Source organism: Gymnoscopelus microlampas (assembly GCF_963454915.1).
Source record: "Gymnoscopelus microlampas genome assembly, chromosome: 11".
Lineage (NCBI taxonomy): Eukaryota > Metazoa > Chordata > Actinopteri > Myctophiformes > Myctophidae > Gymnoscopelus > Gymnoscopelus microlampas.
In genome coordinates this window covers 54,653,722-54,667,323 of record NC_139948.1, presented here as the reverse complement: position 1 = coordinate 54,667,323, position 13,602 = coordinate 54,653,722, and the positions used below count along the sequence as shown (strand labels likewise).

The 13,602-nt window shown below is 43.3% G+C and overlaps 1 long non-coding RNA gene across 1 annotated transcript; it reads right to left on the bottom strand.

Annotated features, from left to right (window-relative positions):
* Positions 1-8,123: 8,123 nt before the first annotated feature.
* Positions 8,124-13,534, bottom strand: LOC311055407. The gene is made up of 2 exons (XR_014601790.1): positions 12,085-13,534; positions 8,124-12,034 (listed from the first exon to the last, which is right to left on the bottom strand). It is a non-coding gene; the product is annotated as an uncharacterized lncRNA (long non-coding RNA).
* Between the last annotated feature and the right edge of the window lie 68 nt (positions 13,535-13,602).

The following is a 13,602-nucleotide window of genomic DNA, read 5'->3' as shown; positions in this document are numbered from 1 at the left end:
CGCAGCGTTGCAAATGGTGAGATTTCTGGCACTCAACGTAAACTGTTTTAATAAACCTGGCACCCGTTGTGTTAAAAGGGTGGCATTTGTCTACTACTGCAAACTTTAGATGTCAATCATAGCCAATGAGGATGGAATATGAAAAATCAAACACATCCGTCTTGATCACATGACTATAGAGATCATGTGTACCGATTTGCGTGAAATTTGGATAAAATTTGAAGGAGTAATATAAAAAATGTGTTTTACATAAGTCGGCCTCCTGGTGGCGCTATAAAAGGCAGATGTGAAAAATGCAGGGCAAAGGTTTTTCCTTGACCTCTAGGGAGTGTGCATCAGAGCACACTCCTTAGAGCTCCCCGTCGCTCACGTTCATTTGCGCACCTCTCGCTCCATGCTCCACTCAAACCGGGTCGCTCAACAGTAAAAAAAAAATAATAAAAGAAAAAGAAAATAGAAATTCTAATGAAACGTCGGTGCGCTGTGCACTGCTGGATGTCTGTGTGTCTGAGTCGTGCGACCGGGCATGCTCAAACATTCGGTGCGCGGCCCCCGCCGGGCGGCTTGGAGCGGCAGGCGGTCCTCGCTCTGAGTAGCGCTCCAACCTTTTTATAAACCAGCTCCGCGCTCACGTCAAAATCGCGTCGCTCCGCTCCGCTCACATGCTCTGGTGTGCATACAAAGTTTTACACAGATCGGTGCAGTTATAGGTAAAAACATGAATCGTCCTGTTATAGCGCCACCATGAGGCTAATTTGAAAATGTTCATGTGGCAGTTCTTCCTTGGCATAGTGGAAATATGCGTGCAAAATTTCACGGAAATTGCATGCTGTGTTCATGATTTGAGGAATTTAGTTCAAAACTGAGCACTCCTGCAAACGTTGGAAGCCATTTTTAGCCAATCAGGATGGAATATGAAAAATCTGAAAGACTTGTTTCGTATAATGACTATAGAGATACTGTGTACCAATTTGCGGGATTTTTGGACAAAATCTGTAGGAGTACTGTCAAAAAATACGTTTTGCGCAAATCGGCCTCCTGGTGGCGCTATAAAAGGCCCATGTGAAACATTTGGGGCAGAAGTTCGGAATTGGCATCCAGGGAGTGTGTGTGCACAGTTTCGCTGCGATCAAGCCAACGGTGGCGGAGATTAGCTGGTCACAGACGGACGGACACACGGACGGACACAAACACGGACGGACGGACGGACGGACGGGGGGTAAAACATAATTTCGCCATGCCTTTCGGCCTGGCGGAGACAATGAGAACAAACATTTCAAACAAAATAAACATTTGAACCTCATGGTCACTCACCAATTCAATCAGATCAGATTCACACAGTCACAGCCAGCAGGTCAGTCAGTAAGGGGTAGATATCTATAAGCCACAGTAGAACTGGTTTTAGTCAATGGATCAATGTATGAAATGATAACATAGAGTATTGTTTGTTTGGTACAGACCTGCATCAGCTCTCTAGTGATGTACTACTGCAGGCTGACTGTTCTACAGGGTGTGGCTGGTGGTCTTGTAGTGATTACCAATAGACAGTATGCACATGTGTCACTTTTCCACCGGGACACCCCCCCCTCATCTAGACTGAGTGGTAAACATTGAGCAGCATGGATATGGAGCGTTGGAGTTAGGAAGCGCTCGTTGTAAATCACGCAACGGTCCTGCGTACCACCTGTTTCTAAATGTCACATGATGCAGGAGGCAGCAGGACTTTGTGTTATTGAAAACGAGCGCTTCCAGTCTCTGACACTTAGAAAAACTAAAACAAAAAATCCCCTGCACAGAATGAATTGACATAAAGATCATAACATGTCTCTACGGTGGAGTTTTATGATACAAAAACTTTGCAGATAGAAAGAGGATAATTCAAGCTTTCCGTACAGCTGCCATGTTGGTGAGTTTAACGTTGTTTAATACAGTCAGATAGGACTTTTCTGTTTGGATGTATGGGGCTGTGAAGGCCAGAAAGTATGTCAGTGACACAGACATCAGTGACACAGACATCAGTGACACAGACAGCAGTGACACAGACAGCAGTGACACAGACAGCAGTGACACAGACATCAGTGACACAGACATCAGTGACACAGACATCAGTGACACAGACAGCAGTGACACAGACAGCAGTGACACAGACATCAGTGACACAGACATCAGTGACACAGACATCAGTGACACAGACATCAGTGACACAGACAGCAGTGACACAGACATCAGTGACACAGACATCAGTGACACAGACATCAGTGACACAGACATCAGTGACACAGACAGCAGTGACACAGACATCAGTGACACAGACATCAGTGACACAGACATCAGTGACACAGACAGCAGTGACACAGACAGCAGTGACACAGACATCAGTGACACAGACATCAGTGACACAGACATCAGTGACACAGACAGCAGTGACACAGACAGCAGTGACACAGACATCAGTGACACAGACAGCAGTGACACAGACATCAGTGACACAGACATCAGTGACACAGACAGCAGTGACACAGACAGCAGTGACACAGACAGCAGTGACACAGACATCAGTGACACAGACATCAGTGACACAGACAGCAGTGACACAGACATCAGTGACACAGACATCAGTGACACAGACATCAGTGACACAGACATCAGTGACACAGACATCAGTGACACAGACAGCAGTGACACAGACATCAGTGACACAGACAGCAGTGACACAGACAGCAGTGACACAGACAGCAGTGACACAGACATCAGTGACACAGACAGCAGAGACACAGACAGCAGAGACACAGACATCAGTGACACAGACAGCAGTGACACAGACAGCAGTGACACAGACAGCAGTGACACAGACATCAGTGACACAGACAGCAGTGACACAGACATCAGAGACACAGACATCAGTGACACAGACAGCAGAGACACAGACATCAGTGACACAGACAGCAGAGACACAGACATCAGTGACACAGACAGCAGTGACACAGACATCAGTGACACAGACATCAGTGACACAGACATCAGTGACACAGACATCAGTGACACAGACATCAGTGACACAGACATCAGTGACACAGACATCAGTGACACAGACATCAGTGACACAGACATCAGTGACACAGACATCAGTGACACAGACAGCAGAGACACAGACATCAGTGACACAGACATCAGTGACACAGACAGCAGAGACACAGACATCAGTGACACAGACATCAGTGACACAGACATCAGTGACACAGACATCAGTGACACAGACATCAGTGACACAGACATCAGTGACACAGACATCAGTGACACAGACATCAGTGACACAGACAGCAGAGACACAGACATCAGTGACACAGACATCAGTGACACAGACATCAGTGACACAGACATCAGTGACACAGACATCAGTGACACAGACATCAGTGACACAGACAGCAGAGACACAGACATCAGTGACACAGACATCAGTGACACAGACAGCAGAGACACAGACATCAGTGACACAGACAGCAGAGACACAGACATCAGTGACACAGACATCAGTGACACAGACAGCAGTGACACAGACATCAGTGACACAGACATCAGTGACACAGACAGCAGTGACACAGACAGCAGTGACACAGACAGCAGTGACACAGACAGCAGTGACACAGACAGCAGTGACACAGACAGCAGTGACACAGACATCAGTGACACAGACAGCAGTGACACAGACATCAGAGACACAGACATCAGTGACACAGACAGCAGAGACACAGACATCAGTGACACAGACAGCAGAGACACAGACATCAGTGACACAGACAGCAGTGACACAGACAGCAGTGACACAGACATCAGTGACACAGACATCAGTGACACAGACATCAGAGACACAGACATCAGTGACACAGACATCAGTGACACAGACATCAGTGACACAGACATCAGTGACACAGACATCAGTGACACAGACATCAGTGACACAGACATCAGTGACACAGACATCAGTGACACAGACATCAGAGACACAGACATCAGTGACACAGACATCAGTGACACAGACATCAGTGACACAGACATCAGTGACACAGACATCAGTGACACAGACATCAGTGACACAGACAGCAGAGACACAGACATCAGTGACACAGACAGCAGTGACACAGACATCAGTGACACAGACATCAGTGACACAGACATCAGTGACACAGACATCAGTGACACAGACATCAGTGACACAGACATCAGTGACACAGACATCAGTGACACAGACATCAGTGACACAGACATCAGTGACACAGACATCAGAGACACAGACATCAGTGACACAGACATCAGTGACACAGACATCAGTGACACAGACAGCAGAGACACAGACATCAGTGACACAGACAGCAGAGACACAGACATCAGTGACACAGACAGCAGTGACACAGACAGCAGAGACACAGACATCAGTGACACAGACATCAGTGACACAGACATCAGTGACACAGACAGCAGAGACACAGACATCAGTGACACAGACATCAGTGACACAGACAGCAGTGACACAGACATCAGTGACACAGACATCAGTGACACAGACATCAGTGACACAGACAGCAGAGACACAGACATCAGTGACACAGACAGCAGAGACACAGACATCAGTGACACAGACAGCAGTGACACAGACAGCAGTGACACAGACAGCAGTGACACAGACAGCAGTGACACAGACAGCAGTGACACAGACAGCAGTGACACAGACAGCAGTGACACAGACAGCAGTGACACAGACAGCACTGACACAGACAGCACTGACACAGACATCAGTGACACAGACAGCAGTGACACAGACAGCACTGACACAGACATCAGTGACACAGACAGCAGTGACACAGACAGCAGTGACACAGACAGCAGTGACACAGACATCAGTGACACAGACAGCACTGACACAGACAGCAGTGACACAGACAGCAGTGACAGTATTTGAAACATTCAGCCTGCCTGTTCCGTCTACGACGTCCGCCTCTGCTCTGTCTGCCTCCGTGTCATCTGGCTCGGTGAACTCGAGCATTTCTTATTTTTAATTCCCCTGAGTCCCCATTTAAACCAATCTAGTGACTTTGTTTGGTGCAGGGCTTAAAGGCATAGTTCAGCCAAACAATGACTTATTTTCTATCAATCACACACCCCATGAAGCCTTGAAAGATGCTAATGTCTCCGGTAGGAGAGACAACGTTGACACTTTGTGTCTCCTACTGGTCATCAAATGATTGGCTTAGGAATGAGACAAAAACAAAAAAATCTCCTTGAATTCAAGTCTCCATTGGGTGTGTAATCGATAGAAAAAAGGTCATATTGGGTTGAACTATCCCTTTAACCCTTAAATGCAATTAATTATTTAAATTGACTAAAATCTTGTTTTCTTTGATGGCCTTCCTGCCCTGGCATTTGGCCTTTGTGCCCTCAGAAAATGGACAACACCAAATCCCAAGTGGCCTTGCCCCTAAAATGATGAAATTCCTGCTCCCAACACACCGTGATGCATTGTGAGCTTGTAGATCAACTATCTATGTGTGTTAATTCTTGGTATTCCTTCTTCCCCTTCTTTATAGACTGCGTGGGAAGTTGTGCCCAGCATGGAGTTGACGATGCAGGGGGGTCCCCAGGACCCCTGGGGACTAATACAGCCCTGGAAGCAACCTGGGCGACACACCAATGAAAGAGTCCCCTGCTGTACAGCCCTATGGAATGCATGTGCTAACTAAAAAACAGCGTACTTCCTCTGTCGGTATGAGCATCAAAACAACATTTAAAAACTATTTTAAATATTTCAAAATTATTTTCAATTGTTTAAATATGTCAAAGCAATGTATGTTTTTATTAGCACCTGCTTATAGGGCTTGACCACACAGACAATGACATCAACTTGCGGCAGGCTTCGTCGCCCTTGAGTCAAAGATGAACCATTTCTAAAATATTTACGATGTTTTAATCTTTAGTTGTAGGGGCCAATTATAATGTCTTGAGGCTTATTAGCCAGGGATAAGCTGCTACTATCTGACAATTTGTCCTTTGATAATATTAACTTTGTCCATGTTAATATTATTCCTTAGTGAAACGCCTCACTAATTACAGAAAGGGATTTTTCTGTTAGTTTGGACTCTATCCTGTGACCACTTTGTTCAAAACTTGTGTTCAAACTGAACTTTGGTTAAATTGCATTTTTAATTTGTCAAATGTGTTAAAACTATACCGTTTGCACATTTATTTTGTTTTATGTTCCTGTTAAATTGCACTATTGAGCAGGACCTGACTGTTTAAATGTGAACATGGAAGTTAGAATGTTTGGAGGTTGGGTAAAACGGAATTTAATAAAAAATAAATTCTACCTCAACTTTGCTCTGTCAATGTCTGCAAGGTTCTGTGAAACAGTACAGATGAGACATAAGGTACAAACAGTGGTTACGTTAGAACGGTAAACTATTAACCTACAGGGATTAGAACATAAAGAACTTTCAGTTTTGCTTGATATCTGCACTCGACGCCAAAGTAAAGTAAAGTGTACATTTAGTAGGATTTGACCCAGGTGAGAAGGTTTGGGGGTGACCGTTGTAGTGTGGGTAAATGTGAACCGTGGACAAATAAGTGTACCTGCTAAAATGTATTCCAAGTAAATCATGGTCGACTAAAACTAAGACTAAATATATTAACAATTTTGTCAACAAATAAAAGCTAAACTAAAAGGTTAGTGAGGGATCTAGTGGAGAAGAGATCCAGTAGAACTAAGACTAGTGGAGAAGAGATCCAGTAGAACTGAAAGACAAGTCATATGCTTGGTTGCGCTCTGAAAATAGCAGATCTACAAGCTCACAACATGTCGCAGACGCGTTGTGAGCTTGTAGATCTGCTATTTTCAGCATGCAACCAAGTGTAAAATCAGCCATTACGACACCATCAAGGCACCGCCAACATACATTATAGTCGACTAAATCAACTGTAGATTTAGTCGACTATAATCTTATCATATTAAGTCGACTAAAACTAGACAAAAACTATAACTTTTCAAATGTCTAAAATATGACAATAACTATATGGAATTTTATTCAAAAGACTATGACTAGACTATTATATATGACTAAAACTAAATAAACATTTGCTGTCAAAATCAACACTATCATGGGATATGAATGAACGCTGTATTTTACAGTGTTTTCAAAATATAGAGTAAAAGGGAGAACGGTTGATCTCACCAGTGAAAGAAATTGGGGCGATTGTTTGTACTGCCAGTGAAAATGTCAGAACACTAGGAACAGTGAACAGTGCGGCCGCTCCTCGGCCCGGGACTCCGGGGGCCCGGGCCCCTGAGCGCACAAATATATTTGTATCATAAAATGAACACATGTACCAGCCATGCCTCTAGAGGGCAGGCTGACAAAAACGTCTTGGCGGGCCTCAACACCGCCGACACCGGCATTACATCATCATTAATCACTTGTCAACACAAGCCCGGTTCAGACACAGCCCAATCATGAGAGGAAATGTTTAGAAACTACTATGAGCTACTACTAACTACAAAGCACAGGGAAATGGATCAAAGGGAACAAAGCAAAAGCTAAACATCCCAAATTAGAGGCATTTTGTTGGCCCTCGTCCACCTGTAGTAGATGAGCCTGACATCGTTATCAGTCATTCATCTGGCCCTGTACTACCTGCATCGTGCTCAGGGGAACACAGGGACTGTGTCTCCAGAGGGGCCACAGTGCATGTACTGATGGACATTGTCCAACAGTACATGCACACACAAGTAGCAGATCTACACGCTCAAAACGCGACGCGTGTTGAGCTTGTAGATCTGTCATTTTTTCTATTTTTGAATTAGAATCCTGAAAACGAACACTTTCATTGTATTTCAAATACATTTAACAAACACATTGGACATAAAAAAGACAATAGAATGTTAATACTAGTCATTAAGCTACTAATACAGACTGAAGTCATTAAAGCGGGTCATGTTTGCATGTTATGAATCATAACAGCTGAAATCAATAATATATCATTATTCTGATATTAACCTGCGGGCCACATTAAGTGAAGAAAATAAATAATTAAGAATAGAATACACACATTGTTGTACACACTTCAACACACTGTACTGAGCAGTGAACCATTTATTGTTTACCTGACAGTTTAAAAAATAAAACAACAACAACAGAATGATGACATCACAATAAAAAAAAACAATAAAATACAATAGAAGCAGAATATCTACTTATGATAGATTCACAACTTTCCCTTTTTTTAGACGTCCCGGGTGCAGTGACACCACCTGACCACTGGGTGGAACTATACGGTGACAAAAAATACCTCACACACACACACACACACACACACACACACACACACACACACACACACACACACACACACACACACACACACACACACACACACACACACACACACACACACACACACACACACAGATTGTATTTACATAATTATGTGAAGGATGCAGGACTCACATTGTTGACAGAACAGAAATGGTTACATTTGTATCGTCTTTGTCAGGTGGAAACCTAGTGAGTGCAAAATAGTTACTTTCCACGATTCAAATAAAAAAACCTAATAGTAACAAACTGCAGATCTACAAACTCAGTAGCCTGGTAAACCCTCCCTCCAGAAATCTCATTTCCATTTGATTTCTGGAGTGAGTCTGGCCAGATCCGCTTTTCTGCAATATTGGCTGTGGGCTGGAGTTGGGCGGGAGTAATACCGTTGACTGACAACCCCTTCAGCCAATGATCGTTTTTTTTCCCCTTCAGCCAATTGCAGTGGATTTTAACCACCTCCGTCACTAATATGACGCAACGGGACTTTTGAGACGGCCATGCCCAAAATAGGTTGCCTTATTGGGATACATGCGTGTCACTACCCGCCCCTCCCGGTTCTCTGAATTTATATTTTTAAATAGGCTCTGTCATGATTAATTGACCACATATAGGAAGTTAAACAACTAAATTCTATCCAAACGATATCTTAATAGTAAATTCCGTGCCTCAAAAACGAAGTTTGAGACCGTTTTAAAAACGAAACTAAGAAGTGAAGGCACTCGGACAACAACAATGGCTGCCGTTCGTCTTTTGTCGCTGCACTCAGGCTGCACTCGGCTTCATTCGGTCTCACTCGAACTCGCCACCTGATTGGCCAACTGTCGCTGTCAATCACAGAACGATGGGCGACGACGCTGATAGGCTCGTCCCTTTGGCGTACACAGCGAATATTGCACAGCGAACAGAAATCAAATGGAAATGAGATTTCTGGAGGGAGGGTTTACCAGGCTACAAACTCAGGTCTTGAGCTTGTAGATCTGCTATTTTTGCTACTTTTGTGCAGGCGGCAAGCGTCAGGTTTTCTAAACGAAGCCAATAAGGAAGTGCTGAATTCTCTGCAGTTCTCATTAATAGGCTCTTGTTGTCTGCAGAACAATTACCACTCCATAGACCATATTCACACGGCGGCCATTTTGCTATTAACACATTGGCTGCCATGGACGCAGATCTGCGTTCTTTTGCGCAAAAGAGCGCACGCTGCCAAGAACGCAGATCTGCGTTCTTTCAAAAAAAAAAAAAATCAAAATAAAAGTTTTTTTTTTTTTTTAAATCCAAAGACCAAGGAGATATGATTTTCCGAAGAATTAGACTCCCATCCACTTCCTTGTAACTTAAAACTTAAAAATTCTGTATCTCGGCTCCTAAGTACTTTTTTTTTCTCATTGAAAAAGTCTGGCAGTCCACTGTAGGAAAAAAAAAAAAAGATGGTAGCCAATGTGTTAAGTTAATGAAATGCCACCCCGTTTCTTCATTGCAAAATGGAGCCGTGTTAACTCATTGAGTGTCAATGACGTGTTTGACGTGTTTTTGAAAAAAAGAAAGAAAAAAACAACGTTTTATCAGATATCGTGATCCAAAGATTACAGCCTTAAAAGGGTTGTATTTCGGCTCCTGTGCACTTTGTTTTTTTACTATATTTTTGGGCCAGACATGTTATTTTCAAAGGCAGACAATTTATGTCAACGAGGTCGCGATGACCTCGTTGACATTTGTGAAACCACACAGTGCAACCCTCAGTGATTAGCATCCATCAGGGGATGGATCGTACTGGAGATAAATATTCTGTGAATACTTGAAAATCTAAGATCAATTGAAAAATCTCTGGCGCTGGGACAACACAGCCAGAAATAAGTCTGGCACTGAACAAGTTAATATGGATTAGAATGGGGATTTGACCCGATTTTAGACTCGATGTTATTACCTTAGTAATCATTGTCATTAATACGTTATGCTTTCAGTCGCTAGTTTAAAGTCTTCTTTCAATTATCATGATGTGGGTTTTTGTAAATTATGGTCCCATTAATTAAAACATGTATGATAAAGTAGGGTAAATGCTTCTAGGGCTTCTATAGACCACCGAAGTCCTGACGCCACTCGTTCATCCCCAGGTTCGTATAGTAATGTCTCTATAGAGAATAACATTGGGTCATCATAGAATCGTCTCATATAAGAATTGTGGTCCAAAAATAAACAAACTGTCTCGGCGTCATTGTCAGGGAGGAGGTTCTGTATCGTTTATGATAGTCAGTCACTTATATCTGATACAGTCTGTTTCTGGCGAAAATGTAACTAATTCGGCGGAAGTAACATTATTTTTTTCTCACCGTCAGTTGATGCTTCATATCCCAACCCGATCGCCAGAGGAAACGTTCTTATTGAACGTTTTTCACCGTTTCTCAAAATCCGTGCATAGACTACTGGAAAACCACAAATTCCGTGCATAGCCGCCTCGCATCTCCCCCATTGTGACTAAACCATTTCGGAGGCGCGCAGTCTCAAGGGAATTGTCGCCGTGTGAAGGACCACCGAGCGAGCTAAAGCGAGCGAGTTGCCGTCCTGAACATTGCGACATTCCCTTGAGCCTACTCAGCGCCGTTTGAGTTACGTACCGATAGGCACAGAATCGTACATGTTGTTGTGGGGACTGCTCTGCTTCCTGTTTTTTTCCGGGTTGCGACTGGTTACGCCCACCGTGGGACTCCCCGTACATATGCACGGAATTTGGGGGTTTCTAGGCGACTATGCACGGAATGACGTGCACAAATCCGTGCAATGTATACTAATTCTCTGGCGATCAGGCTGCATATCCATAAGAGTCAAACCACCGCCGGGGTCATTTGTTTATTTGTGGAACACAGTTCTTATTTGACGCGATATTAAACACGTCTAAGGGGATGCAGAACGGGGGTGGAAAACCGCGAACCAGGTAGACAAACAAAGGATGCGTAAATTACGTCAGATTTGGTCTATTGGCCAATAGACGGTGGTCTGTTGGCTCTACTAAGTGAAGCCCCGCCCCCTCGCTGCCCTTTAAAATAGGCTTTAGTTTCCAGGTGCTTTTCAGAGACCAGAAGCTCCAAGATGGTGGATTTGCATTGGTTGAGAAAGTGGCTTCAAAACGTCTCTGTAGAAAGCAACGGGTGATGAGCCCTTCCTCCATATGTTATTACAATTTACCAAAATAAAACCATAAAAGTAAAACATATGGAGCTAGGAGGTTTCTGGATGACAGAGACGATGCAGCAGGACTCAGGAATGTGTTTTTTTATCTTTACTTTCTGTCATGTGATCCAGTCATGTGATCCAGTCATGTGACCCAGTCATGTGATCCATAAAACAAGTTGAAATCAAAGAGAATTATGAAATGTTTGGACTGACTGCTGATCTGACCTCCGACCTCTTTCCTCTGAATCACGTTTTTTTCTCTCATCGTCAAAATGACCTGGTCTGAGAGAGAGACTATAAAGATGTATGACAACTAGAGAGAGAGAGAGAGAGAGAGAGAGAGAGAGAGAGAGAGAGAGAGAGAGAGAGAGAGAGAGAGAGAGAGAGAGAGAGAGACTATAAACATGTATGACAACTAGAGAGAGAGAGAGAGAGGTTGATCAGTTACAGATTCATAATTTACAATAAAAGTGCTTCAGATCAAAAACATTTTTACAACATCAAAACCGCTGCAACTCCAATCTGATTGGATACAACCAACTCCAATCTGATTGGATACAACCAACTCCAATCTGATTGGATTAAAACCAACTCAAATCTGATTGGATTAAAACCAACTCCAATCTTATTGGATACAACCAACTCCAATCTGATTGGATTAAAACCAACTTCAATCTGATTGGATTAAAACCAACTTCAATCTGATCGGACAAAACCAACTTCAATCTGATTGGACAAAACCAACTTCAATCGGATTGGATGAAACCAACTTCAATCTGATTGGATAACACACTTTTGTGACACAAAGGTCTATCAGGTTCACCTCTTGACCTCTGACCTCGCTGTAAACTCGTCAATAATTAGATCAAGTGATAAAGGTGTATTACGTAACTTTTGACACCAGCCTGTTTCAGGTTTGACACCTATTTTAGAATTTCTCCCCTGAGCAAGCAGGCTCTTTTAGCTCAGTGGTAAAAGGAGACCCGGGTGGTCGAACAGGAAAGTTACGTAGTAAGGCTTTAATTTGATTGACAGGTGAGCCTGATGAGTGACTTTTTGTCGTTTTGTTTTTTGTTTATTTTATTTTATTTATAAAATAGTGAGCGGTAACCGTGGCAACAGCACAACAGGAAACAGTATTATTTACAACAGGAAACAGGAAGTGACACGTTGCTGGCAGACGGACATTAAGGCTTTTTGATGAAAACTTTAAATTAAAAACGTTCGACCAACATGAGCGATAAAGTTCATGTTCAACAAAAAAGGACAAAACTCATGAGCAAAGAAAACAAACTTCTCTTTTTTTCTTTCTGTCTCGCTACATTCTTTTTACTACACTACTTGGTCAATGACCACGCCCCCAATGCCTCCTAGGCCACGCCCCCAATGCCTCCCAGGCCACGCCCCCAACGCCTCCCATACAAGATTTGTTGTTGTTATGTTTTTAAAATATTCTCTTAGGGTTCGTGTTTTTTTCTTTTTGTCCCAATAACCCGACAAATGTAACATTAGTTAGTGTGAGGTTTCGTTATCGTTAGATTTTATTTTATTTTTTTGCTCAGAAACCTCGTCATTCAATGTAGCCACGTTAGCTTAGCTTAATTTAGCATACCTTAGTTTAGTTTACCATAGCATAGCTTAGTTTAGCTTTGCCAAAGATGGTGGAAATTTAGGAAGATCCGCCATACCAATGTTCACCACAAGAGGTGGGATTTAGGTACTTTCCCCATGAAGGCCTATCCAATGGAAATGGCATGGGGGCGTGGCCAATGACCAAGTGATTTAGGGTAAAAAATGCCGTGGCTTTCTCTCTCTCGCTCTCTCTCTCTCTCCCGCATCCTTGGGTTCTTCTTCTTTGGTTGTTTTGTCGATGAATTCTATTGGTTCCTGTCATCGTATGGAAAAGTGCAGACAAGCGTTTTGATTGGATAGCGGTACTGGTAGCTATAGGTGTGACAGTAGTCCTGGTTGCTAGGCGAGGAGAGGAGAGGAGAGGAGAGGAGAGGAGAGGAGAGGAGAGGGGAGAGAGAGAGAGAGAGAGAGAGAGAGAGAGAGAGAGAGAGAGAGAGAGAGAGAG